At 35.3% G+C, this 25813-nt stretch overlaps 1 protein-coding gene across 26 annotated transcripts in view; it reads left to right on the top strand.

The window, feature by feature from the left end:
• dock3 (dedicator of cytokinesis 3) overlaps positions 1-25813 on the top strand; it is a 255429-nt gene that overhangs the window by 122543 nt on the left and 107073 nt on the right. Inside the window, exon 1 of one of the 26 annotated variants that reach the window (XM_088636673.1) lies at positions 4568-4917. The exons of the other annotated variants lie outside the window; for them this stretch is intronic. The gene's annotated coding sequence lies outside the window, so the exon portion shown is untranslated. Of the gene's footprint in view, positions 1-4567; positions 4918-25813 lie in introns of those variants that run through there. 26 annotated transcript variants of the gene reach the window in all.

Genomic DNA, 25813 nt, shown 5'->3' with positions numbered 1-25813 from the left:
TTTATTCTTGGCTATTAGTCACTAATGTTAAAGTATTTAGAAAGTATGATTATCGAGAACTGAAAATTAGAGAAGAGGATATTTCTTTGCTTGCAATCTCCCTTTTTATTACATAGCAAATGGTCTTTTAAAAAGTCAGTAGATGCTGACTTATTTAATATCAATTAACAAGCCTTTGGGATTTCACTTCAAGAGTTATCATTTAGAAAATTCCAAAGAATCATGTCCTTCTACGTATCTCATATTTACTGTTCTCTTTCTTTCTCCTTTGCCAGATTCTCGGCCTGCAGTTCCGTTCTACATTCCATCTGTTTCTTTTCTCCTCACACTCATTCCCTCTCTCCCACACACACCCACACGCCACAAAGCTCAAACATATTAAGTGAATTTAACAGACACAATGGCCAGTCTTATTGTAGTAGATTTAAAAAATCTTTCTCAGTCAGAGAGACAGCGACGCTGTTACACTGCAATGTCACTGACAGGTTGCTTCTACATGCAGAGCATGAATCGAGCAGTGCAAGTGAAGGCCATGGATTGTTTTCATAGCCTGATTATTATTGTAAACTTACAGTAGCCTGATTTCATTTTAAATATTGTAGTTCAGTGTTCACCCATGGTTTGCTGCATTACATTGTGTATTGTGTAAAGTGCTGTGTTCACCATGTGTACACTGTGTTCATTTTCAGTATAAATCTGTTCATATATAGTAAAATAGTTATTTGTTAACAACAGTCACTTTCTTTGTTTTGTTTTTACTTATTTCTTCCAAGTTAGAATTGTTTTGAGTGACATCAGTTAAATTCAGACCATAGCTCTTTCCTTAACGGCAGTGAGCACAGGAGAAGGATTCACCAGAGTTAATGATTGTAATGATCTATGTTGACTTCATAGATCAAGTAGTGATTTGAATAGTATAGCATTTTCCATCAGTATGTTGTTTTACTTTTTATTGTTCACATTCTTAAGATACTGCTGCATATTACACTTTGATTTGCCAGGCTACTGAGAATGACCTGGCTGTTTTTTTATGGTATAATATTGGTATTCTGGAAATGTGAACATTTAGAATTCAGAATATTTCTAAATGTTTTGCTGTTCATTTGGACTGCTTCATTCTTTTACTTTCTCTAGGGGTTTATGTACTGTAGTTGCATGCAGAACTGTCATTATGAGCATGTAGGTATGACCAGAACTCTGTGTATTTAACTTAAAGCAGAGAGGAAAATTCCACCCACCTCTCCCATGGTTTGGCTTTTGGTGTGCTTTAGTGGAAAGTGGTCCTCAATGGCTCTCGGCCTGCGTACTTTTCCCACAGATTATTTCAGCTTGTAAGGATGAGCCTCCTACACACTTGAATACTGCATTGTGCTGCAGCACTCTGCAACATCCAGCTCTCCTGCTGCACTTTACTAATCCAATGATAAAAATACTTTCAGTATTTTCAGTATAAATGTCTTTCAGTGCTGCTCTCCAAGTGAAACATACCACTGTATTTACAAGTGAATTTAGTGCACTTGTTTTAGAGCTTTTTGGGTTTAAAGGTTTCTCAATACTATTTGAGAAACCTTTAAACCCAAAAGCATGCAAAAATAAACTGGGAAAAAACAACAACTTTATAGTAAGAGTTATTCCTTAGTTAGGATTTACTTTTCCAATCTATATTTATGGAGGAAAAAAATCTGAAAATCTGAAATTTAGTAAATCTAAGATATTAGAGTGATTGGCACCAGGAGAGGTTATCTTCCTGTAATGTAGAGATTTGTATGGTTGTTTTCTAATTTGTCTACTGGAATCATTTCAAAAGACAAATTATTTGAGTTCGGTTGAATAGGATTTTGTTGTGGATCTGTTCATGCTGTGTTTTATACATTTCAGATTTCAAGCAGATTTTTTCCAGTACACTGTCTGGATTTTCGTTGTTTGATACTGTTTTGTGCTTGGCAAGTACAGTACCATATAGACTAGAACAGTGGAGCAGCTGAGAAACGTGGTGTAGCTGACAGATTTTGAAGAAGACAGAGTTGAAAATTGCAGAGCTGCAAGTAGCAAATGTGAATAAGAATGGCTTGATAGTTTCTAGGAAGAGCTGAGAGTTGATCCACTCAATCCCTAGAGCATAGATCAGTCTCACATTATACCTTGCTTTCCTTGATGCAGATTCTCACTGAACATCATGCATTTCCTGTGATAACCATCTTTGAATATTACTGAGAATACAAAGTACATAGAGGGAATTGCTGCTGCGCTCGAGAATGGAGTCCTCAGTGCTGGTTTCCTCTGATTAAAAAAAGCTGCATTAAGGCATGAAGAAAGAACAAATCTCCATATATACTGTAGATAAAGACAAACATATGAACAGCCTTGCTGTTCTGCTGGGGATTGGAATTTTCACTTGCATGCTTTGTACTGATTTTTAAGGTTGCTAGGCAACTAGTGGTGCCGTAATGAATTGTAAAGAAAAGGCGTTGGAGGTTGTCCAGCTGAGAAGACACACCAACCAGCACAGTCCACAAATGAATGGCTGCCCCACCAGAACCCTTTCACCACACAGATCCTCAGCTTGCTTCACATCCCTGTATCTTTGCTTTGCTTGTTCATTTAATTGCGCGTCTTACTGATTGTTGTCGGCAGATCAGGCTCCAGCAAAAGCAGTCATTAAAAATCCCCTTTCATGCACTTTCAAATCTCAAAATTCACTACAGCAGCTTATTTTAGACAAGCAAAGGGAATCCATTTGCAGACAAAAAGATCATGCAAGGAGGGCTTCACCTTTTGAAATGTTTTATTCATGACAAATTTCTTGTAATATTCATATATCCACACAGAAGGATAATTAAATGGCAATTAAATTGCCTGTCATGTCAATGCCTTGGATGTGACATAATAAGGCTTCCAAGTATTGTATTGTGATAGTTAATAACTCCACTCTAACATAACACTGCTCTTTTTTGTACAAATCAAGAGCACCATTTTTTAAGCTAGTAATGCTTCATGCTTCTGTTTTGAAAAATCCACAAAAAGCCTGATTATTTTGCAGTGTTAATTATCTCATTTAATTGACTAAATTGATTCATTTTATTTTAGATAAGGCTTTCCCGGACACAGGCATTATTTCTTGCCACTGTACTGTATATTTGCTGCAAAATTACTAGTATAGTGTGAATCATTTACTGTGACTCATCTGTTGCAGATGTTCTTTTCCCTGTTGCTGCAGCACAATGTTCCTCAGAAACACAGTGTTCTGTAAAAGCAACCTAGAAGATTCTTTCAATGAACAGTTTCACGTGCTCCACAGTTTCGAAAACACTTCTATTATAAATCTGCTATGTTAAAATATAAATGGTAAATTGAATCTGTCAGGGAACATGGGGATGCAGAGTAAGGTATTAGTTCTGTTCCTAATCTGATTTTTAACTCACCATAAAGTTGTCTCTGTAATTTGCTAATACTTTTCTCTAAATCCTGACCTACTGTTATGCCTGGAGCATAACATTTGTTCTCTTACATAAAAGGAAACTATAAAATATTTTACATTCTGTTCATACATAAAAATGGTGCTTTGCACAGTGCTGTATATAAAGTACCAAGCCTGCTGGTTACTGTATCATAAAACATAAATATTAATTCTTACTAAGTATTCGTATCAACTGCTCTCTTTTCTCCTTTTTATTGTTAAAGTGTGCTATTTGTTTGCCTTTTTTGTTTCTTAATTTTTAATAATTAAGAATTGTAAAAAGATCCTAATCCCAGAAAATACTGATTCAAGTAGCACATTTCATGGGGTGTTTTTTTTACCGAGTACTGTTAATTTTTGGAAGTTGTGTGTGACTTTTTATCCCCAAATCCCACCCCAAAAAGAACGTTGCCCTTTTTCCATACTGCTCAATCAATCCTCTTAAATTTGCTTACAGTATATACATTTCTCTGTTGAAATGAAGAGACAGGAATTAAACTGTTCTGCAAAGAAAGAGTAGATTCAAATGTTCCTCCTGAAAAATCTTCAGTGCTGTACTGTATGTAAGAAGATGAAGATTAGAAAATGCTCAGTTTGTTTTGTTAGTAAAACAGCAAAGTTACTTGAATGAAAAAACAACTTCAACAATGATAAAAGCGTTTTCTCAGGGTGAGGTACAAACATTCTCAAGGATTTTACCATTGATTTTAAGGTTTGATCTCTAGATTAAATGTTCAATGTCAGGAGAGAATCATAGATTTTTTTGTAGATCTGTCCTGCATAACTTTGTTTTTTTTCAGGACACCTGCATACAAATCACACTTCAGTTGCACTATTTAATATTCTTTGATATAGGATAAAGGAGAAGTTCAGGGTGGCCATTTATATATCAATAAAGATAAGATTGCAATTCAAAGCTATGTGCTACTGCGGTTGGAAATGCCTTTTTTTGGTGCCTGGGCATCCTCCTTTGGTTGACACGCAGAGGCAGAGAAGTGTATGGCATGTTTGTGGGCATGTTTAGCACGTTGAATAACTGGCACCCTGGCGGACCAATGGTGTCTTCCCTGTGCTTCTGCAGTTCTGCTTTTGACACAGCGAGGGAGGAAGAGTGTGTGGGCTGGTGAAAGCTTCATGCAATGGTAGTTAGGTAACTACTGTAGACAGAAAAAAATAGGAGTTTAGGGAAAAAAAACAAGAGGCAAGCTGCTTGCAGTTTGTTCCCTGTTTAAATGAAACAGATGGGATGTAAATGAGAGGTTTTAGCATGGTCTGCGTAGCTGGTTTTGATTCCATACATAATAGAAGGAAATCCTAATAAGAGAGAGAATCCAGTGGAATTAAAAAGGACCGAGAGCAATTTGACAAGCCATTATTTTCCACGTCAGGTAGAGGCTGATGTTTATGGGTAACCAGCTGGGGCACTTAAAGAAAGAAAGGAAACTAATCGATTTTAAACTGTAAGTACTTACTCTTTTATGGCATACTTTTGATTGAAGATGAAGAATATTAAAGAAAAAACTGCCTTAGGTTAAAAAAAAGTACAATGCACTTCTGTGTTTTACTTTAATATTTTTTGTGGAGATAAATCACGGTACACGTAAGTGATGTTTCATTTCTTTACCAGGCCTCTTCTGGACTCTGTCTTGCCTGCCATGACCTGGCACTGGATTATTGCTTTGCCTCACAGGCAGCCTGATAATGCAATGGTCTCAGTGTTCCAGCTGGGTAATTGAGGTAGCAATGTCTTATTAGGAATAAAAGAATAGCTAGCTTTAGATCAGAGGTAGTCACTGTAAGTGAATTTCATTTTATGCCTGTAAACGTAATTGAGATTCTTGATTCACTTTGTTCAGGGAGGCCATCAACCACCTGGAACAGTGTTTCAGTATGGTCTTTGGTCTTAGATTGGCTTTATGTTGATTTTCACTTAACCTTAAGTCAGTGGGACAAAGGTTTATACTTGTAGTGACTACAAAAGATGTCCCTGCTGAATTGCATGCTTCTTTCCAAGCCTTTTGCTGTTGTTGTTGAAAAGTGAACAAGCACAGCTACTGTATGTGGCTATAGGAGGCAGGCTACTGTACTTCTCATGTTGTGCTTTTGCGGTTTAACAGTATGTCCCTTATGGAAGGACTGTAACTTTAGTGTCATATCCTCATATTAAACTCATAATCAAAATGGCTAGCATTACAAAGATACTGGTGTTGAATTCAGGTGAATAGCTAACCTAAAAACATTACTAGTTTCAATCTGGGATACAAGGTTTAGTTTTCAAAATCATTATGAAAGTTCCTTTTTTTACCCTGTTCAGTATTCTTTAATGATAGTGTTATAATAACAATAATAATAATAATAATAATAATAATAATAATAATAATAATAATAATAATAAACAACTGTGACAGTTTTATCCCCATTTCATCACAAAAGATTAAATGCTTTTAACCTCTCTTCAGCTGCTGATCTTAGGCTCATGTTTTGATCACATTTAACACATTAATCACATTTTCTTAGTCCATCATAGACTTCTCAAAGAAGTGCAAATAATGATCAGTTGGACTGTGCCTGTCTGTAAACAAAAACCGCCGCAGTCCTAATGCACTTCTCATGGAGTACTGTGTTGGTGAGCAATAATTTGCTCTACAGAACACTAATGCTGAAAGATGCCCAAAATGCAATAAGACTTTTCCAAATTTTGTCATTTTTCACTGGTATTCAGTTTTGACCAGATTGTTCAGAAGTAACATACACTATATACTTAAATCAAAGGTTGCAAAAAAGTGATATGCCTTGATTTGATTGTCAGTGATTTTGTAGAGACAACACATCTATTTCCTTAAAGTAAGATCTACCAGTGTTCTAAGTGTGTGTTCCTGTTTCTAAAACAAATCACATCTTTATTTTAAAATGAGGAGTAAAGACTTTTACTCTACTTGGAAAGGCCTTGCTAAATCTGGCCTTGTCTTACTGCATTTTTCTTTCCTAACTAATATTTTTTCATTTCATACTCTCTGCCAAAGGCAAAAATTATTTGATAATATTTATCTTCCTTTCATTTGATCTAAAAAAACACCACAGTACTGTCACAACAGCACTAATGGCTGTAACTAGAACTGTAAAGCTACTTCTCATTAACCATGCTCCAGGTAAAACTACAGTGAAGATATTACATCGTAAATCAATTATAAAATGATATGTGGCCAGCCTGAAGGTTGTATTGTAATTAGTTGTAGAAATATTTTAGGTTTAGGTAATACCATAAATTAGGAAGTATATATTGACTGTACCATTAGCTACTTGGTTTTGAAAATCAGTTTTCCTGGTATTTTCTACCCCAGGAAAACAAGTGCAGAACATCGGGAATTCTTTTAGTTTTACATTTTCTGCATTTTAATCTTTTATCCCAAAGTCTCAAACATCTTTCTCTTGTTGTCCTAAATATTTCACATGATAAAATGAGGCTGTTGTGAGGCTTTGGGTAATAATTATCAGGGAGACAGAAAAAGAACCCAGCCGGGTGTGATGCAAACGTAATAGCTTCCTTTTAAAAAGGAAGCCTTGACAAACAGCATGTTTTCTGGGGAAAACTGATGGGTTAAATGGAGAGCAGTGATCCAGCTGTTCACAGTGATTCAGACAGTAGCGGAAAAATTGTTCATCTTAATGAAAAACAGAAGAGTCAGGGCCTCGTCTTCATTAGAGTTGAGTGTAATATCTTATGTACAGTTGCTGTTGTCCAGTATTGTACATTTGTACAGTAGTTCAATAGAGCTATATATTGTACGTTTGTAATTAAATGCAAAACAGTGAAGTACAGTATGCACCCCACATTGACAGAGCACCAAAAGGGACAAGCTGAGACAAAGAGGTTGGTCCCAGGTTACCAGGGAAAGAGGGGTACAGCAGTCTTTTATCATATGGCCACCTGACATTGCATCAGCCAATACATTTACTCTGTACAGGACATGGGCACATACAAAGCAACAGATTCCAGGGTACCATCACGTTGAGACAAACAACAATCACATAAGCATCAGACTTTCCCTATGAAACAAATTAAAATACGTGGCTAACAGGTCAGAGAGTGGCCTAAGAGGCCAAATCACTGGTGTTCTTGTGGATGCTGTCTGCACCGGGCAATTGTGAACAAAAACACTATTGTGTGAACACAGTGCTTGGCTGAGGTCATGGTGTGCTGAAGAAGGCTTCATTTTCATTGGTTTTTGGAAGATTCAAAAATATTTAATACAACATTCAGGTGAGAGATAAAAGATGGAAGAGGTAGAGTTACACTATAGCACTATACTGTATATCAAAAAGAATATACTGGATATTAACCTAGATGAATTAAGGGGCTCAGTATCGATTTGGGTTATATTTTAAAAATACATTAAAATGGCATGGTACTAGGAGTGTGCTACAGACCTCGAGGTTCAAATACCAATTACAATGCAATCTTATGAAATCATGAATGTGTTTGTGAAACAATAAGTGGTCATTATAGAAGATTTTAATTTTTCTGCAATTTTGTGCATTTTTAATAAACTGTAATGCAGTTACCAGACAAAATTGCAATGAACACATGAGCATTTCTGTCTTTATGCAATCTACTCTAACTCTGTGCTGAAATCCAGCTATCTATATTTAATGTTAGTACGGACATGCAAAGGAACAAGTAAAGGTGTATTCCATGCTTAAAAGAGAAGAAAAGAAACACAACGTTTCAGCAGTGGAGCCTTCTTCTCTTTTCAGCATGGAATAAACCATTACTTGTTCTTTGCAGCCTATGCATGCTGATGCAGCTCCCTACTAGAGCTACTTTAGTACAGATATGCATTGTTGTAAGCTGTATAGACTAGAATTATAAATCAGCAAGAACCAAAATTAAGAGATGTGTCCGGTCTATACGTACTGAAAATATGCTAACTACATGAATTAACAGACATCAACAAAAGCATTTTGCTGCCGAGCATACACTCTGCTCTCGCATTTACACCATTGTGGGACTACAATAATTGAACGTGAATGTTCAAAGACTCATAGTGACACAGACAACTGTGCATGTCCTGAAGTTTCTTTGACATTTTAAATATTATTATGTCTGTTTTTTTTTGTTCCAATCTCTCAGCCATGGGTAAAGGATATAAAGTTTTTCTCTCTCTTTGATCCGTAGGGAAAAAAAAAAAATATTTTCCACAAAGGACAAGTGCATTTGGGAGACTGATTTAGTTCAAATCCCCTGTGTTCATGAATCATATAGAAAGACAATCTGTCTTTGCATTTTTTCCCTCTTGTTGCCCTTTCTTTTATGGGGAGTTCTTTTGAAATGTTCTTTTTATTTTGTTAGCCTTTTGCAGAAGGCATCACATTATGCCTGGAGATGCTACTCCTCAGAGTCTGGGTCATGATAACCTGCCTACACTAAGTTCATGTAGCAAAATGTTCAACACCGGGCTTGGTGATTTTAAGCTTAATAGTTTTAGCTGAATACTGGTGTACAAAAAGTGAAGTCATTCTCTTGTAAAATGACTTGAACTTTTAGAGAACCATGACTGTGAACTTTAAATTAACAGCTGCCTATAATCCATGTATCAGTCTTATGCATATTGAGATGCAATTTTAACTCTGTTCTGTTCTGAAAAGATTAAAGTACATTTTACCCCACCTTGAAACGGTAGAGAAAATATGAACTAAATAAAAATGTTTAGACAATGTTTGATATACCTGTATACTTTACATTCTAGAAATACCAAAAATTACCTCTATATATATTACTGAATTAGTATATGTAAAGTAGGCTTGGATATTTTAGTATACAAAAGGTTTTAATTTTCTTTAAAGTACTGGTTTACTTTCTCAAGTGTACCCCTGCTCACTTAAATAATTTTATCAATAATTATTATTTTCTCTTCTGTTTTAATGGAGCTCACATTTATTCTCTTCAGATTCTTAATTTTGTTTTTGGCATATTTATTTTTGTCTGCTTTTTGGTAGTTTGTGTCATCCTAACTTTGCAACTGAAAAGTTAGGGAAAAGGCCATTAGCTGAAAGAAAGTTTCTCTGTTGTACTGAATCAGAGACATTTTATAACCTGGCCAACTGAGCTGATTGCATCTGCATCACCCAAACACTTCTTGCAATTATCAAAGTGATCAGGAATCCTTTTTTTATTCCTTCTGCACGAAAGTGAAATTGCCTTACAGTAGCTCATTAAAATTGCAGAAGCAAATGGACGTCTCCTGTTGTAAATGAGTTCATTTTTAATTGTCACTGTGAAATGACTGCAATTTGGTAAAATTGCTCACATTTGCTTAATTTTCTTCTATCCCAGTTCTTCCAAAAGCATTCCATCAGTCAAACCAGCAAACATTACTGATCTGCATTCTTGATTTGGTTGACAAAGCTGTTGAGCAGTATAAAATTAAAAAAGCAAGGGATACTAAAATAACACTGGGAACATCGCATTTGTGTTTTTATATCTTTCAGCTGTTTTATAAGAGCAAGCTCTTGTAAACCTGGCAATTAAATAGAAATATACTTCAGGACCTCACCCCCCATATTACTGACATTTTACCCTGGGAAGAATGAATGAATTATTTTCCACAATGTAACACAGAGTACTTGTGCAATATAATCAGAGCGATATTAAAGCACCCACAGCAAACTGTACATGTGTGCTTTGCTCCTATACCTCTTACATTGCACCTTACATTTATTAAATGATTGTAATTTACACTCATGCTGTTCAGAATCTCCATAAATCTCTAAATTCTTTATGCTTTAGCTCATATGACATCTGTGCTGCACAGACAGAATGTGAATGGGAAAACATTCTCCTTCTAATGACTCATTAGAGTCATTAATCATTTGACGTGCTGTCGGCTTCATAGTGCCTGATAGGGGGGTTGGTGCTGATTGGAGAAGTGATTTTTTGTTTGATGACATCACTGCAAACCTACTTGTTCCTGAGAAGCTGCACTGTCGCTTGAGAATTCCTGCTCATGACATGACCCAGGCTTAAACTCATCATGTCTGTATTATGAAATGAAGAGTGAACATTTTTACTCAATGAACCACTAATGAACCTTTAATTCTGATTTTTTTACATACTGTATTCCTTATATTACCATAAATTAAATATTAGCAGAAAAACACACAGTCTTTATAAATTGGTTATTTTGTCATTCAGATTAATTTTTAAGAAGAGAAATATTTTAGCTAGCAGTAGTGCCTTCTGTAAAATGTGTAATCTGCCTTCTTAGTGCATTGTAATGCACTAAGTAGAAATGACTGGATAAAAGAAGCTGAGAAATAGAAGCCTTAAGCTGCAATAAGTGTGATCATTTCTGCCATGTCCTCATGTTGTTAATCCATTGAAATAAGAGCTTTACTGTCACTCTGTTTTATAAGATTACAAGTCATTCTGCATCTACCTGCCTTCTTACCTTCTAATGCTAAAACATAATACAGTTCTTAGCAATTACTGTTGTAATGAACCAGTATTACTTTATAACAGTGATGTTCTGTGGTTAAAAACACTTAGAAAGACAGACTGAAACAAAATTAAATTGCATCATACCAGGACTTTGATTTATGTAAACTGCTGTGATCATAGATACTCAGAGTCTCTGTGCTTAAATAAAATAGAAAGGCTGGACTTTGTGTTTTTGCAGGGCAGATAAGTGCTTTAAGGTATCCTGTAGATTTCCCTGGTTGATCCATGGAAGCTCTAACTGAATTATTTAGCACTTTCTGAGGGTTTAATTAGAGCTGGTTTATGTGCCCAGTAGGGGTGTCAGAGAAATTAAGGCAGGTCTCCTACAGTGAGAAATGTGCAAATCAAGGGCAAATGCTGATGAAGTTACACTCTTGGCAAGGTGATTCATTTGGAAGTCCAAATAAAGTAAACTAGCATATTATCAGAAAAAAATTGGTACCCATGAGAAAGAAAGGTCTGCATAATATTTATATTTCATGTTTAGGCTTTTCAAAATCAAGCATAGATAAAAGGTTTGTAAAATGTGATCCTCTCACATTTTGTAGGAAATTAATAAAGCATTATATTTTTTTAAGATGGCAGTTTGAATACAAGCCTCAAATCCAGCAACAAATTATATTTTCACAAAGGAACTAAGTTAATTCATATTGAAAGTATTAAAACATGAAAGCCAAGTGGGTTTAGTCACCTTGGACAGATGACGTTCTATTCAAAATGTTTGTACCTGAAATTCTAAACTAGAAGCTTTCTCTTCTGAGGGAAGCACTTAATAGAATAACAGGATTTGTGCAGGATTTCTTGTTCATCAAACAGCAGTGGTACTGATTACTATTCTTCTCATATTTTTTATGTACACAATTCACACTTTGTAAACTTTGTTAACTTTTTCATACAGTAAGTTGTCTTTTTCTCCTGGATTGCCATATGTAAACTGTAGACCTGAAAGCAAAACGTACATGCCCACTCCATTGTCAGATTGTAGAAGGGAAGGAAGGCAGGCTCTGAAACATTCTGAATCATGCTACAAGAGCAACTGGATGCTTGGGAACCTACAGTATATGGTTAGCTCAAGTGAGCTATCACCCAGATTGCCTGTCACTCGGATAAGTGTAACTGCCAAGGGAGACAGCAGCAGGGAAATGAAAAAGCATTGCAAGAATTCTAAAACAATATTGTGGTGAAGCTGTGAGGAGGTTTTTTTTCATGGTTTCCTTTTTTTTGTGGTCAGCTGGCTACATGTCTGATAGGGAACTCGTCTGATTTATTTTATGTCAGCCAGTCAATCAAACGTGGACATTTTTCAGCTCACTTCAACTATTACAGAAGAATTATTTTGGGAATTGTTTTACAATAGTATGGTTATATTTCTTTTTTAATGCAGTACATATGATTCACAGAAATTAGTTTAGATACATGAATAGGACTAAGAAGGACTTAACAAAACAAAACTGGTCAAATTAGAGTAGGGTATTTGGCTAGTCTTGTTCTTTTGGTTACTTACAGTTCATCAGTACAAGAAACCCATCCAGATTTTTCTTATAAATCACAGAGAAACAATTCTGAACAAAACAGCAGCTCAAACACATTTGTTCAAGAGACACAAGACCATTTCTGTGCAGGGCCTCCTTCTGAAGCGCCTCCTGTTTTGTTTAATTGAATATTTCAAGGAAGTACATTAAGAAGATTTGATCAAGACAGTCTTTAGTGAATCTTGCATAGTGTTTTAATTGGTTTCTGGTCATTAAGAATAAAAGACATCTGATGAGGAATTGTACAGTAGGAAATAGGAAATACTCTTACCTGTTTTTAGATAAGCTCTGGAGCACATGTATTCAGATTATGTTTTTGTTTTCTGTTGGTTGTCTACGAATGGTGCCTCTTGACCATACTTTGTCATTTGGTTTCCCATCAAAGGTATTAATTTCTGTTGTCAGCAGTATAAATGTGCAGGTGCTGTATGTGCTGTATGTATCTTTTACTAGCTTGAGTGATGAAGAAGCAAATTAACTGCAAGACTAGGAAAATTGATTTTGTTAGACTCACATCAGTCCTTGTCTGTGAATTAATTTAGAGCTACTTTGCATGACATAAGCTTCACATTTCAACTATTATATTTAGAAATTGATTAAGTCTTTCTTTAAAAAATGTATTAGCTAAATCTTACTTTGTTATACTGGCCTTTTACTAATAAGATTACCAAGACACGAGCAGTTATGGATTTGACTGTCAGCTTCAGATTGCTGCTCCCAGTGTGATTAAGTTACCAACTCTACTGTAAAGTGTGACTTACTTCAACAGCTGCAATAATGTTCAGTATAATCTTGATTAAGTCTTCAAATATCTCCACAGCCTCCACATCTAGCTTTGATACAGTGATGCTATATAACCAGAATATTTCAACGCTGATCCGTCCTTGAAAACATCCATGGTAAAAACTCTGACAAACAGGACATTTATTCCTGGCAGTGACTCTTTAATTAAACCATATACAAGATCCTGTTCTGCCATACTCTGGGCAATTTCATCCTTGAAGCAATGTATTTAATAAAAACCTTGGGGTCTGAATCTATTATAACATATCTCCATCCTCTACATTAAGTTGTTCTTCATTTGGGGTTTCTCACTACTTAGACATTGCTGGAGCTCTAAATGAACAGTCCAGTACATCATACGCCTCTGGGTAAAATCTGATGGTGCTAAACACCCACTCGGCAGCAGAAACAAAGCAGGGGAACTGGAGGCTTGACTGTGCTTTGTTTGATTTTTTTTGTCTTTTTTTGTGTGACAACTACAGTATTGCTCACTATGTGTTCTGCAATAGGATGTCTGTTGTAACTTAAGTTATAATTCCTGAAGAAGGACTGTTTTATCCCAGTGTGTGGTCTGTGTGTGTTTTTTTTATGTCCAACACTGCTGACCCTTGATTGTTCTCCCTCCCCCATTGGCCCACCATCACACCACTGTTTCATTATGATGTCATCATCAATTAGCTCTCAGCCAATCAGAACACATCTTATTCAACATATAACATGGAGGTTTTCTGAAGGAACAGGCCTTTTGTTTGACTTTGGTCCTGCTTGGTTTTGGTTATCACTTCGCTTCGCTTCGCTTTTGGTTGTTGTTTCGGCTTTGTTGTTTTGTTGGTTTTCTGTTAGTTTTGTTTGTACTTTCGTTTGTTTGTGTGTTTATCCTTATTTTGTCATTACCATGCCCTAATGTGTTACATGTTCAACTTTTGTGTTCTTTTGTACCGAGTTCCTGTTGATTACTCTTGTTTTCCCTTATTTGTATTCCTGGTTCACTTGTGTTTTTGTGTGAACTTTTGTATATAAGGTTAGTTTAGGTTGTTGGGTACACTTTACACACTTAGTTGACTTTGTATTAGTAACACTAGTTTAGTACGGGTGAGTGCCATTTGTCTTGTATGGTTTTGGGTAGTCTGGGGAGGTGAGTTAGGGTGTTGAAGATGCCGAAGACCGCGTGTTTCATGTTTTCTTTCGCAGTCAGATTAGCTTTCCCTCACTTTCCTAGCCAGCTCCATTTTTTTTGTTATTTTCTTTTCTTTGGCACCACTCTAGTTCCTTACCCTTGTTATCACGCTTCCTAGTCCCTCACCAAAACCCCCCTGCTTCCAAAATAATTATTTACCCCTAGACACTTGGGGTCGTAACAAGGACATATTAAACAGTGTTTATCCTTCTTTGTAAACGTCTCTTTTTTAAATTGTTTTGTCATTTACATGACCATTAGTTTTTACAGACATCAAAATTTGTATGTTTTAAACTTATTTTTGCTCATTAATACTGTACAGTATGTGTAGTATGTAAAAAAGGGTCCTAAAGAATTAGAATCTACAGGTATTTGTGCAAGGTTACCCATTTACAGTTTTTCAAGCAGATACCTTTTTATTGTTGTGATAGAAAATGTTATTTAAAATATCTAAAGGATTTTTTTCTCAAGAGCATATCCATATCTTAAGACTTAAAAGTTTTAAAAGAAAAGGTTTTTTCATGTTGTCTTTGGAATATTCGAATATATGTTTCATCTCAGAATGTTTTCTATCATTTGTATAATTTAGATTACGTAACCATTATCATAAAAAAAATCACATTCTCTATACACAGCTATTTTCATATACTTTAAATGTTGGTATAAAGACATAAAAGTAGACAAGGCTTAAATATCAAATTGCATTGTGTGTGAAGGTTTACCGATTTAATATTTCTGCTGAACCCTGGATCCCCTTCTTTAAATCTAGACATCAGGGTACAGAAAGTGTCTAGTAAATATTTTCCAGTTTGAACTGTTTGACCACATTGACTAGTCTTACATAGTTTTTGGATTTTAATGTTGAAATTGAAGATTATGTCAATATGGTATGTTTGATTTTTCTCATCAGAGTGACACTAGCTGATAGCCAGCAGTGCCAGTTTACAGAATACTTTTTTGGTAACACCCCTCAGCGTATAGTGTCCTAGACCCCCTGCCGATCCTTCATTTTGAATTGAATCCATGTTCTCAGTGGAAGTTTCAGTGTGCAAGGCTGACCCTGTGCTGCTGTTATGAAGGTATTCATCAATGCCACTACAGCACCAGATCTCTTGGGCCAGCCACCATAATGAAACAATCAATGTCTTTTCTGTTACACACTGCAGATATTTTTTGGCATGAATTAAACTAGGCACTGTTGGGTTTGCAAAGTTCTTTTCCTCTGGAAAATGAACTGAATTTCTATGTTTGCTTGTTGCAAATCTGGAATAATTTTCCATAAAGTTTTTTTTTTATTAGGAAGAAGAAATAGGCACAGATCCCTTTCTCCCGCTATTTATATTCCTTAAGGTAAAACAATTCTAAAGTGGAAAAAAATAATTTGAACATGATAGTATAAGTTATAGATTAAAATTTTATTGTCATGCACCCTCATAATGAGATACTTATAGCGAGATTAATATGTTTAACCCCTGAGGGGTAAATATATTGTTCTAAAAAACATCATTTATGAGTTCTGAAGGAGTGAGTGGTAAGATTTATTTTTGTTTTGAGAGGGCAAAAATATGTATTTTGTTAAGATACATTCTTTGTACATACTTTGTACAAATGTACAAAGCAAAATTAATCAGAGTTTTAACAGTCATCAGTGTCAAAGATGAAAGAGTACTGTTGTGTTTTTGAAAATATAATGCTAAATCACAGGAAAGATATAGCAGAACATTTTGTCTATTGTTTATTATTTTATTTTTCAAACTATGTTCTTATCTTGCTTTTGTAAGTTAGCATTTGTATGTTTGCTTTTTTAAAGAGCTACACTGAGAACGACTGAGAACTGTCCATGGTTCTGATTTGATTCTTGTATCCTTGGCAGGTGAAAAGTCCACGTTTGCTCTTTCAGTAGGCAGTGCTTATTTTCAAATGAGTTAGAACTCTGGACTATGCCTCTTGGGCAGATTAACTGGTGTTAGAGGAAGGTTTGATGATACTGTTTGAGCAATACAGTGTGGTTTACATCCTATACAGTACATTATTTCGGCATGTTGTACAGTATATCGCATAGTGAACTAAAACAGAAATGTGTCACCATTAGTATGAAGCTACCTTACGGATAGGATGATGAAACACAGGTAATTTTATCTCATGTTCCCTGAGAACATCCAAATCCAGACGTGCCAGGTGTGATAAATAACTAACTTAATTTTCCTGGGGGAATGATATTTCATCCTTTATTAAAATACCTAAGAAGAAGGGTAATATAAGGACCAAACACCCCTGTGTTTCTTAGACACTGAGTGTCAGAACCCAGACTGGCTAGAATGGCTAATCATGTGGCCAATATGTGACACAGCTTGTAGAAAGTACTGTATAGCACTTCTCTCTGTAGAATTCCTTGTCCCTCCTGAGACCAATGTACTCTTTAAAACAAAGTCTATTACATCAGTATAAGTCTCCATTACAAATCCAGCCTGTCTGCTGAAATCCCACTGGTAAACAATTCTTTGAAAACGCCTTGATATCTATTAAGGTGTCTGCTTAGCCTTAAGCTATTTATAGAAATCCCGTTTAAATTATATATTCCAGTGCCATACAGTACCTCCAGACCCCCATTAATTACATTGTCCCGCAGAAATATAAGAGAAAAAGGAAAATATTTTTTTATTTGAATTTTAAAAAATTGAAAATTATACATAATCAACATTTTTGCAGGTTTCATGTTCCTGTAGAAGTCACTCTGTCCTGTTCTGATTTTCTTGTGATTCTGTTGTAATTTAATGTGTTGCATCAGATGTAATTATCAGATCAACCTGTCACATTTATTTTGCGTGTAAAGATTATTTGTGTTCATTTTGAACATCAAGCTCTTAGTTCATTTTGATTTTACTGAAACTCACAGTTCCTTTGTGAGTTGTTACTCTGATTTAAGAGCGGCATTCAGACATTTAGCTTTTACAGAGCCCTAAAATTTTGTTACCTGCTTTAAAAGCAGACGTTTTTTGGCGTGTTGTTAAATATCTCTGGAATGTGGATGCGCTTCATCAGCTTTTACCTATGATAATGTATCAGGTGGTAACTGCAAAGAAAAGATTCTTCAATCTATTGTAATAATTTTAATCAGAATAGGGAGCATGACCTTGCTCTTTGTGTAGCCTGGTATGCACGCAGTACATTTTGCTGGAAATGCCGTTAAGATTTGTAGCGCCTAATGCCCTTCCCTTGTACCATTTGTACAGGGGGAATGGCTGCATGAGATTTCACTGAGTAAATGTGTAAATAATGATTTTTATTGAATTAAAATTAAAAATGAAATGAAATTATAAAATGATAGGAATATACTTTGTCACGTTTATTTGAAAAATAACATAATAATCAGATCCTTGAAATACAGGTCTTCCTGGTCAAGAAACAAGTCTGTGGTCATTTCTCTTTTGTACCATCTAGTTTATTTTTTACCATTACTTTGAGATTGTTGTTCTATCTCAACAGTGTAGTGAGCTGCAGTCTCAAATGGGCTGTTAATAAGATGATAGAGGATTTATCAGATCTCAGAGTTCACTGAAAAATAATTGTAATGTATAAGCCTATTGCAGTTTTGATACTCATTCAGGTTGGGAGAGTCATTCAAGTTTTGGGAGATTCCTTGGAACTGAAGAGGAAAATTGAAGGGATATTGTTTTCTGTTTGGTATGTTTCTCAATACATCTTTGTGCTTATTTAAGTAAGTTTGTTTACCAAGCTGCTGGATGTTAGGTTGGAACTGTCAGACACAAATACATATATTTATACATATACAGTATTTTTCTCCCTTATTAAGGAAATTCATACACTATCCGACAATTGAAAGAGAAGGAAATTCAAGTAGAATGAAAAATTTTGTGTTATGGCATTTTTTTCTTATCATTCAGAACAATTCTTTATCTTGTTCTGGAAGAATTTGGCAAATTTTTAATATTCAAGATTTAATCAATTAAATACTATTTTTATTGTTAGTCAAGGGTTTTGATTTCTTTACAGTTTATGATGTGATCTTGCATATCAATGTTGCCGCATATTCACATTAACTCAACAAATCACCTTATTGCTGCAGGCTATTCCACTCAAACTGCACAGATCTTGGAGTACTGTAATCTAAAACCCATCACCACTCTGTGCATTAATGAAAGCCTGCTATCCTTGGATTTTGAAAGTTTTTGTTCAAAATCGTTTTTTATCTGACCTCCATTTGCCTGAGAGTACTATACAGGGTAGCTTGGCTCCAGAGTAGAGGCACAGTGTTTTGCCATGTTGCTTTAACATCTGTTCAGCAGCTAATACAGGATGCCGCCTGCTGTGTATTCTCATTTGTGAGAGGGGCTGTCAAAGCTTTCAGTGTCCTGGTTCCCAGATTTTAAGAAGTCACAACCATTCCTGACGGGATGTGCTAAACTGACTCATGTTTCCCCTTTTGACATTTATTCTGAGTTTCTTCCATTTTTTTCAAAAGCTAAGCTTCATTACTACAAGAGAACTGAATATAGCCTGCATACAAATTGTATTAAAGTGCTTGTAGTCCTGTATTTCATGACATGCATTATAGTTTGAAAGTTACAAAAAGAAAAAAATGGAATAAGCTTGGAGCTTGAAAGCCCAGTCAAAATTTTGAGTTATACACTACAAGTAATAAATATGTAATAGGTATTACATAATATTGTAACTATGTCTTTGGACCGTTCTTTTTATGTGGTCCATACTTGTTTCTAAGATTTCACAGATATTACAATTGTTCCTCAGTAAATTGCTGTGAGTTGTTCAGAATTGCAGATGTTTGTTTTAAAAAGGTTTGGTTGCAAAAGAAGTCTGTGGACTGTTTAGTTTATTGTTAGTTTATCATGTTTTTAATCTTTAAACAGAGTGGACACCAAACAAATTGATATTGGAAATTCTTGTGTGATATGCCAGAATTGATGCAAACAACAATGACGAATGTTTATATATGTACAGTATCATGGGGAGTGTGAGAGAAAGGTAATTCAGACAATTTGAAAGTTCCTGTTTAAACTACATTCCCCAGGAAGCTGTGGGGAATGACATGCCATCCTCAATCACCTGACCAATTGGTATAAGATAATTGGTTGGGTGACATTTTTTTGAAGTCCTAGTTTTTACTAGGAAACTGAGGCTTCCAGATTCAGTCAACATCTGCTGTCTGAGCAAACTGCGCTAGAGGGAAGAAAGTGACTGAGTGACCGACCAACCTTACACTGTAAATAAAAGAGCACTCTTTACCTTTCAGATGTTGTGCCTGATTCTTCATTTAAAGGACCTCAGAAATTCTGTCCTGAAACAAAAGCTACAAACTTGACCTACATCTCTTATCTGATCTGTGCTCACTGTTATTACAGCCACTATCACCTGAAGGGACAAATGTCACCTGGCTCTGCCATAGCAATTAATTATATAGGGATGAGGTTTGCACCCAGGAGCCACTTTGTCCCTTCATAAAATATTCATCTGGATTCCCAGTGTGCCAGCCTCAATCACTGGACACTGGACATGTGTATTGCTTTTGCACTTCCTGGAAACACTTAAAACCCAAGATTGTGTAAGTGTCAAACTAATAACCAGTATAAGACCAACAGAGGTGAAATTTATCTTCTGTTAATAGAATCACACTTCCCTGTCCTTGGCATTTAACTCAACGATTCTGTACTCCAAAATAATGTTTATTAAAACACATCTTCATTTCAGCACACACAAGGCTTTGCCAGGATGTCATCAGGATATATTCAAATAAGTAGCCTTAACAAGGCTTAAAAGGTTACACATACTGTATAATGCAGCAACAAGCACAAGCTGGAGGAGATTCAAATACAGTTGTATCTTATCACTAAGTGTTATACTGTACATTATGAAGGAGAGTGTTTTTGAATAGATGCCCAATACTTAAACTAAGGACCACTTTGCTTGGAGTTGAGCATTTTTATGGTAGTAAAATTTCTTTGTTCATTATTTTGGATAATTTTAATAGTACAATGTAGGAAAAAGTATAAAAGTTCAGCAAAAAACTAATTATTTAGGAAGTGTGGTAGAGTTTCAGTTCAAAAGTCTTCTGTGTAGTGCATGGTTTACTAAACTAGCCAGATCCTTTATTATGAACACTTGATGTGCAGTATACTGCTAATTCATTTCTCAGGCAATTCATTGGAATTTGTGAAACCCCTTGTATTTCTAATCACAAATAGTATTTCCTTGTAAATCAGTTTCATAAAGTCTGGCTTGTGCTTACAGTACATACAGTACAGTACTAGATGAGTACAGTATATAGGAATTACAATTGCTGTATATTATATGCATCACTATATACAGTAGGTCTGAATATGTTATTACATCTTACATCTTATTACATCTGCCTGCATAACCGAAAAGAGACCCCCTACTTCTGCCTCCAGTTGAAAGCCCATTTCAGAGGTAAGGATGTCTTTGTCTGGCATCTCTGCCTGCTCAGAGGGGCCTTTCATCTGGGGTAGTGCCCTTTGGTAACCACTACACATAATCCCTGGCTGGCTGTGTTTCAGAAGAACCAGCTTCAGAGGTGTTGGCTGCTTTTTCATCTGTTGTGCTACCAACTCCAATTTTAAAGATCACATCTCAAGAACAACCGTTTCAGTGGTGGGTGTGGAGTAGACAGGAGATCTCAGGAAAGCCCTAGAGAATTGTAGGTGGTGAAATCTCTTCTCTTCAATGTAACGTCAGACTGCCTCCATGTGGTGTGTTAGGAAGGTCACAGTGTACAGTATATTAACAACCTTTCTTCACTGGTTACATACAAAACTTCAAAAAATGTATTTCAGTTTGATGCCTGCACTGGGTAAAGCAAACATGACTAATTACTGAGGACAATCATTTGTGTTTTTTATATGCAAGATAATAAATCCTAAAATTCAATGACAGCTAAAATCTTGACCAAATCTGATAAATCATATCCATTTTTTGTGATGATTAAAAAATGAGATGCTTTATTGTGCTAGTAAATAGGATAACTAAATATAAGATAGATTATATAAAATGGTGCTGGTAAATAGGATTACTCGGCTCCAGTTCATTACATCCACATGATTTTAGGAAAATGTTAGGAAAATGGCTTAAATGTCCTTCCTTTGCACCTTTTATAATACAATATCAAATAAAATATTTATCAAGAAAAGAAATGGCACCGTCTTTATTGGTGAGATTAAACTTAAATTTGTTTTAAGCTTGCTTATTGCCATCTTTTGTCTTTTGTATTGATTTTGTACAACTCTGGCAAGGAAAGGCCTAAAGTCACATGATTCATGGTTCTGGGGAGCTGTTCAGCTGTGTGTATGAGGAAGGCTTTGCTCACAGTCTTGCATAATTATAGGGCCTATGAACACCACTTCTGTCTTTGAACATAGTGGTCCTGCTTGTTGTTGCCTCTCCAAAAATGAAACTGCACTGTTATTTATTGTACAATCCATTGACACATAGTTCATTTCCTCCTAGCCCACACTGCACCCCTGCTGTAGGAATTGGAATCTAATGAACTTGTTGTGTTGTGTTGTTTCAATTTCTCTGCGCATTATATAATTCAGCATTTTGTGGCTTCTTTAATATTCTGTAACAGCCTTCACAAACATAAATACTGAACCTATAGCTAGATGAAATTCTATTTCTTAGTCATAAGAATAAAACTTCCATGCTGCAAAACTTCTTGGTGAACTTGGACTGAAAGAAAAATATTCTGCAAGTGTTTGACAGTGACAGATGCCCGACTATATATAGTAGTACTGTATTATTTCCAGAATTTCTGAGTGGATTCTGATAGGCCACATAGTTTCATAGATGTCACTGCAAGCTTTGTTGTTAGTTCACACAAGTTACACATTAAAATATGATAGTGAGAAATCTTTCAAAGTAAACCTATTTCAATTTCAAACCTGTGCATCTGTACCTCCTGTAAGGCAACATTGTTCATCACAATGTGAATGAAGCACATTTAATCACTTAAATTTTTTGTTTTTAATATTCTGCCAACATCGTTTAACCAAGTATCTGAAATAGATAATTACAAAGAGGAGGATTCCTGAAGCAATTTTTTATTTAAATAATTACTGTATACCAGGGTCCATGAACTGTAGCAGTGCATTATAGGTAGCTGAATGCAATCTCTCTGCCCACTCAGTAAAAGTAGGCTAAATTCCTTGAAATGCAAAGTTTAACTCAGGGGGTCTGTATCTGAATTATTACAGAAAGAAAATCTTTTGTCAGGCTTCTCTGTTTTAATTTTAAAGAGTGTCCTAAATACTCAGGCACTCTGCCAAAAAGCTAACTATCCTCTTGTCATTCTTGGAAATTGGAAAAAGCAGAAAGTGATTTTAACTGTTTATAAGAACTCCTGTTACTTTATTTTGCATTAGTCTTGTCTTACTTACTGTATAATTTAATTAACTCTTCATTCATGCTCTGGTGTCCCAAAATAAATTCATACATTCTGACCTTGTCAATATGGATATTAAGCCTCTTAAGAAAATCAGAGGACAAACAATGCTGACTACCAGTGACTTGCCTGAATTGACTCATTTAAAATATACAGAGTTCTCAGAAATAAATACTGTCCAGTATGTACAGTAACGACACAAAGCTGCCCTCATCAAATGAATATCTAAGTGGATGAAGAATGACAGACATCAATTTCTAAAGATTTGGCAGTGTACAAAGTTGCTGTTAGCAAGCAATTTCCAGTCAAAAGGAGTTTAATGTTTGACTTATGATTTGACATTTCATTTAATTTTTGACTGTGTTCATAATTAACATTCATGCAAGGATACTCCTTGGCCTTGGTGAAAATCTTCCACATAAACTGTATATTTAATAAGTATAACTATGTGATAACAATAGCGGGTATTGGGTTCCATTCCAGGCAGCCTCAGGAAACGGTAAAAGGATAATATCTAAATTGCCCAAAGCATGGCCTGTGGATGATGTGTGGCCCTCAGGCCCTGCTATACAGCCTGCAGAAATACTCTCATCCTTTTCTGTAAGAGCTCTGGTTACTTGAGGGAGAAGTTCTGAGTTCAATTTCAAGCTATGGCAACACGCAGAAAACAATGGCCTTTTTAATTTCTTTTTCAAAGGGACTGCAATTACCAGGGATTTATTTAGAAGTGCTAATGACTGATTTGAAGTAGTGTTACGTACAATAAGAACACAGCTTAAAATGTATGGTTCATTAATTGAAAAAGAAAAGAATAAATCTTGTGAATATCCTCCAGTAGGGTTGTTTCTGAAAAGCTGCAGTAATACCAGGGGGTCCTCATTGCTTCCCCGGATTTGACTTTGTTAGCATGGTTTTACCAAAAATTTACTAAACTGGGCCATGGGCAGAATCATTGGAATACCATAGTATGACGAAAGTTTCTGAAATCAGGTAACAATATTAAACTATGATTTCCCCATGGTTCAGTATAGTAAAGCATGGTAGAAGATGTTGAAACCATGGACAACCGAATTTGAATTATTGATTTGTTTAAATTGTGGAAAAGTATGGTTTTTCACAATTAAAGGGGGTAATCCTGCATTTTTTGTACTTCAATGCACTGTTTTTCTTTGCCGTTTCCAGCAGGCACCCTGATACAATCTTAATCTTCAATTGTTGTATACCGTACCTTTCAGTTACAAACGTTTATGCTTTCAGCATCTGGAGTGTTTTATTATCAGAAATCCTAGAACCTTAATTCCTTTGTATATGACTCACACCGTGTTCTTTCTGACACCCACAGTTTATTTCTTCAGTGACAATAGTGAAAATGAATCAGCAGACTGTTCTCAGGATGTATTTGAGTTTTTGTGCGGTGAGCAGAGAGGAAAATCCAAGATGGATACCCAACAGACTGAAATAGATTTCAGGGCATTGGACATGATTCCTTGTCCATTTCTGGAAAACGTGCATACTTGAACAGTACTGTACAGTATATGCTTGTTTTCAAGTATCATTAACACAATGGTAATGTTACATTGTACATGCTTGTAATTCTTATTCATTTTTGTCTGGAGCCAGGTGAACTATTGTATAAATTGCTAGGTGAAGTGTAATGTGGCTTAAAATGAAATTCAAAACAATGGAAATATCTTTTACAAAAGAAACAATTCAACTTACAATATTTTACTATTATTTTCTGAGTCCTTCAAACGTACCAGTTACGTAAGCCATTAGTCAGAATAAGCACTATAACACAATGAAAGATGACAGCTGTGGAGAGTTAAGCAGTAAGGCGGGTCGGAGTATATAATTTTAGGTAGTACTGTATGGTACCACCATACTATTAACCATACTATTTTTGCACTGTTCCAAGAATTACCTTGCACTGTTTTTGTACTGTTATATTTTCTCTGTTTGCAGAATTTTGCACAGTTTTGATTACTTGATTACATGTTATTTATGTTATGTTATTACATGTTACTGTTATTGCTATTGTGTTACTGTCTATTGTCTTATCTTCTGTCCTATTTATATACTGCACCTGAGTGACTAATGAGAAACACTTTTCATTATACTATGCACCTGTGTAAGTTTAATGACAATAAAGTTGAATTGAATTGAATGGTTACCTCTATTGGTACTTTTCATGATCAAGAACTAATTGTCTTAGTATCAATCTACAGTAAATACCCTTTTTACCCTATAGTCACCTGTAACTGTGTGTGCAAAATTGCGTGTTAGTCCCCCGTCTGTGAATACCAAATGTTTCTCTCTAGTATATACAATTGTAAATAGAAATAAGATGGATAAATTGCAAAAATCAGTAACTGCCCTGCTATGTCTGCTATGAAAATATTGGCATAGGAGTATGTGCCTTATCTTAGGGAGCATGTCAATAATCAGCACATCTCTTAACATAAGAGTAGTTTATAATAATGTTCAATTGAGAATAAGTTGTGAAATAGACACCACGCAGGTTGAAGACTGGCTATATTGTTTTTTGAAGTAGATAAATACTACAAAACAAGATTTTATTAGTAAGATTCTGATTTTGAGTTTTCTAAAAATAAGAAAATTTAATGTGCCATGAAATTGATTAGTCATAAAACATGGGACATATATTAAAAATAAATGCCTTTATGGCAGTAAATAACATAATGTCTATTATTAACATCTAATAAAAAATCTATTTTTGCTGTAATTTGGAAATTCTAAATATTGTAAGCTTTCACAGGCTGAAAACATGACCAGAAGCCTGAACAGGAAAGATGAAGTAGAGCCAATGCTATTTTTGTGCTTAATCTTTATCTTTCTTCCTCTGACAAAGCAAATAAAGTTTGCCTTGTGCTAAAATGTTTTGGTATTGGTGTCCTTTGGATTTTATTTTTTT

Source organism: Lepisosteus platostomus, chromosome 6 (genome assembly GCF_059453375.1).
Source record: "Lepisosteus platostomus isolate fLepPlt1 chromosome 6, fLepPlt1.hap1, whole genome shotgun sequence".
NCBI classification, from domain to species: Eukaryota; Metazoa; Chordata; class Actinopteri; order Semionotiformes; family Lepisosteidae; genus Lepisosteus; species Lepisosteus platostomus.
The sequence above is the reverse complement of the archived record's forward strand: the minus strand, read 5'-3'. Positions and strand labels throughout refer to the sequence as shown.